This window comes from Phoca vitulina, unplaced genomic scaffold (assembly GCF_004348235.1).
Source record: "Phoca vitulina isolate PV1807 unplaced genomic scaffold, GSC_HSeal_1.0 scaffold68, whole genome shotgun sequence".
Lineage (NCBI taxonomy): Eukaryota > Metazoa > Chordata > Mammalia > Carnivora > Phocidae > Phoca > Phoca vitulina.
In genome coordinates this window covers 4,953,271-4,957,483 of record NW_022589771.1, presented here as the reverse complement: position 1 = coordinate 4,957,483, position 4,213 = coordinate 4,953,271, and positions in this window count along the sequence as shown.

Below are 4,213 nucleotides of genomic sequence, written 5' to 3'. Positions count from 1 at the left end.
GACAGAGAGAGAGAGAGAGTACAAACAGGAGTAGTGGCAGGCAGAGGGAGAGAAAGAAGCATGCTCCCCGCAGAGCAGAAAGCCCAATGCAGGGTTCAACCCCAGACCCTGGGATCATGACCTGAGCCGAAGGCAAACACTTAACTGACTGAGCCACCCAGGTGCCCCTCTTTACCTTTATTTATAACTTAATTTTTGAAATTTTATATCAATGATTAGATTGATACTTTACATACACGTCTTCCTTTTCTCTTATAGCTTCTCTTTCATATCATACTGTGTTTCCTTTATGAATGCAATAATTTTAATATCAGAAAAGGTATTCATGATAATTTTTTTAAAAAATATTCTATTCACAGAATAATTTCTGTGTCCTTGACATTTTTCAATTCTGTTTATTTATTTGTTTTAGCTTTACTGGTATATTACAGCTTTTCTGGAAAATCAAATAAAACTTGAATCTACACTTGCATTTGTGGTAGGCAGACTCTTGAAGTGGCCCCTGCGACCCCCCACTCCCAGTCCTGGGGTTCACACCCTGTGCAATGCTCTCCCCTCGGTGTGGAGAGATGTGCAACTTGCTTTTAACCAACTGAACACCACAATGGTGTCCAGAGGTATGTGATTCCAATCACATAAGCCTTCAGCATTCTTGCTGGAGTCCCTCCCTCTCTGTCTTCCTTTCCCTCTCCCTCTCCTTCCTCCCCTCCACCCCAACCTTGCTCTCACTCTCTTGCAGGCTTTGAGGAAACAAGCAGTCATGGTGGACAACCCTGCAGGGCAAAAATCTGGGGATGGCTGTAGGGCTGAAGATGGCCTCTGGCCAACAGCCCATGAGATAGTGAGACCTCAGCCCAACAACCACGAGGAACTGTACAGTCAGGGTGGGCTTGGAAGTGATCCTTCCCCAGTCAAACCTCGGATGAGAATGCAGCCAATCTGACACCTCGATTACAGCCTGCCTAAGATTCTAAACAGAGAATCCAGCTAACACATGCTTGGATTCTATCTATTATTGAAGCATTAACAAGTTTATAGGAAACTGTGTTTCTGAAATTAGAAGACTATAACCATACTGAGTATTGTCAAGTTGTAGGAGCTTTTTATATATTCTGGATACAAGTTCTTTGTCGGATATTTGTATTAGAAATATTGTCTCCCAGTCTTTGTGTTGCCTGTTAACTTGCTTCATGATTTTTATTGGAAGATCCTAAATGAAATCTAATGATCAACTTTTTTTCTCTCATGTCCAGTGCTTTTGCTGTCCTGCCTAAAAAAATCTTTGCCTGCCCAAAGATAGAAGTTTGCACTTTTAGTTATTACATTTAAGTCAATAATCCACTGTGCATTAATTTTTGTGCATGTCATAGGGGAGGGGCTGAGGTTCATTTTTCTGATATGGATATCCCTTTATTCCAGCTTCCTGGCTCTCCAGTCTCCACTGAAATGCGTTGGCTCCTTTGTCAAAAATCAATTGACCAGATAAATGCGGGTCTATCACTGGACGCTATTCTGTTGCACTGGTTTATCCTAGGCCAATACCACTCTGTCTTGATTATTATAGCTTTAAAGTAAATCTTGATGTCAAGTAGTATGAGTCCTGCAATTTTATTCTTTTTTTAAAAAATTTTGGCTCTTCAGGGTCCATTGCATTTCCATGTAAATTTTAGAATGAATTTTGAAAACTTTTACAATAAAAAGACTCTGAGATTTTGTTTGAGATTGCATTTAATCTGTAGGGTGATTTGGGGACAATGGACATAGTATTGTTTCCAATGGAATCTTTGGATCTGAAAACATGTTCTATCTCTCCTCTCCTACTTAGATATTTTTATAGTTCTGTCTGCACTGGTTTTTAGTTTTCAGGGTAGACATTTCATATATATTTTTTTTGTTAAATTTATCTCCACATATTTCATTTTTTGATGCTATTGTGAACAATTTTTTTTAAGTTCATTTTCTAGTTAAGCGTCCAATTCTTGATTTCAGTGCAGGTTGTGGTCTCAAAGTTGTGAGATCAAGCCTTGTGTCAGGCTCTGCGCTTAGCGGGGAGTCTGAGATTCTCTCTCCCTCTCTCTCTGCCCCTCCACCTCACTCTCTCTCTCTCTAAAAAAAAAGACCTTGCATTTTGCCACCTTCCTGTATTTGCTCATTAGTTGCATCCATTTGTTTGTACTTTGTAGATTCCTTAGGATTTCCCATGTGGCATACACAATCCTGTTGCCTGTGAAACAACATCATTTTACTTCTTCCTTTCCAATCTTTTCTCCTTGTGTGCATTTTTCTAGTAAAGTGCAGAGCTGAGGTGGAGAGTAGACACCCCTGTTCCTTCCCCATTTTAAGTATGATTCTATGTCTATGATTTTCCTTTTCTGTTTTGGTCCTCTGGAGCTTTTCTATGATGTGTGTAGATATGGATTTCCTTTTTATTTATTTGCTTTGGAGTTATTCTTCCTCCCAGACCTAAGAGTTGATGTCTATCGACATTCTGGAAAGTTCCTAACCATTACCTTTTCGACTATTGTGGCCTTCTCACTGTCTTTATTATCTCCCTGCAGAATTCCAGTTAGATAATCATCAGATTTTCTCACTCCGTCTTCCAGGCATGTCACAGTCATGCCTCTTTAGTCTCCTTTATTCTGGTCCCTCTTTGCCTTTCACGACCTTGACTCTTTGGAGGAGTACTGGCCGGTTATGTAACAAAATGTCCTCCCACGTGGGTTTCCTGGTGTTTCCTTATGATTAAATTCAGGTGATGCATTTTTGGCAGAAACGCCACAGCAGTGACGCTGTGTTCCCGGTGCACCTGACCAGGAGGCACTGAGGTCTGTTCGTGCTCTTTCTGGGATGTGACCTGTGCTCACTTCCTCCCTACTTAACAGTGAACTTGGGCCATGGTGGTGATGAGTCTTCATGCAAGACTTTTTCCCCTCCACTCAGAATGAGCTCAGTCTAGGAGCACTTGCTGGCTGGCTCCTTCTGAGCAGTGGGTTTATTTGTCATTCATTTGCCATTGTATGCCCTGGGTATAACCTTTGGAGACACCAGCTGTCCCCATGGGCCCCCATCAGTTTCCCTCGTTGGAGGATCCAGGGCTTTCTCACCTGCCCTTTAGCTCTGTGCAGCCCCATCTGTACTTAAACACAGGGAGTCCCTGTCCTCACGTGCAGGGCTCCCCCAAGCTCCCAGTCCCCTCTCATGGAGAGGTGCACCACTTCCCACTAGGCTGGATGTCTCCAGGGAATGTTTCTATGAGCAAATGGGCTCTAGGACCAGTGACCCAGCCACCTCTCCATTGTCTGGGTGACCAGGAGGGCTGCTTTGGGAGAGGGGATTGAATGACATCCTGCGGGCTCCATTGGAGAAGCTCACCTGTGTTCAGGGCGCCCACCTGAGAGCCAGGTGATCAGCCAGCAGCCTACAGATGTCCTCTCTGAGGTCTGGGCACCTCCTGATGCCCCCGGATGGGGCTGCAAACAAACCTGGACCGAGAGTCGTACAAAGATTACGTCAACAAGCTAACAAAGTGTTTGCTCTTAAAGCTTAGCTCAAGGCAATTTACAGTAAAATTAGCAAGATACGGCTGGCAGTGGGGTCTGTGCAAAGCTCACAGCCTGATGTGTAAGGCAGAGGCTCCGGGATGACAGCAAAGGGGGGACCTGAGTCCTGCAGGGACTAGAACCACCTGCTGGGGCCAGCGCGGGGAGTCCAGGGCCAGGCAGCCACACCACACAGGAGACGGGCAGGACCTCAGAACCCCCGGGGCATGATCCTTGCTCGGTGCTGTGAGGCTTCGGGATGCACGTTCCCCAGGGGTGGGCTCCAGCAGTCCCCTTAGGGCAGGTCACTGCCGATGGGTCCAACCATGACATCCTGGTCCCGAACAGGGCCTGGCACATAACCAGTTGCTGAATGCCACTCCGTCAGGAGGAAATGGGACTTGGGGACAAGGCAAAAGAGCCAGAGTGGCCTTGGGCAGCCGAAAGAGTGTTGGGAAACCTCAGAGCAGGGCAGGTCTCGGGCATATATGGAGCTGCTTGGGGACCCGGAGGGCCCGACACACACATGCCGTGTTTCCTGAGCTGGGATCACACCTGCTCGCCATCGTCTGCCACAGAGGAGGGAGTTGACCCTAAAGCCAGACTTGCTCCTGCGATGGTCCCCATTCTTTATAGTTTTGGGCGCCAGATCACTTCTCTGGGGCTTTCAATGG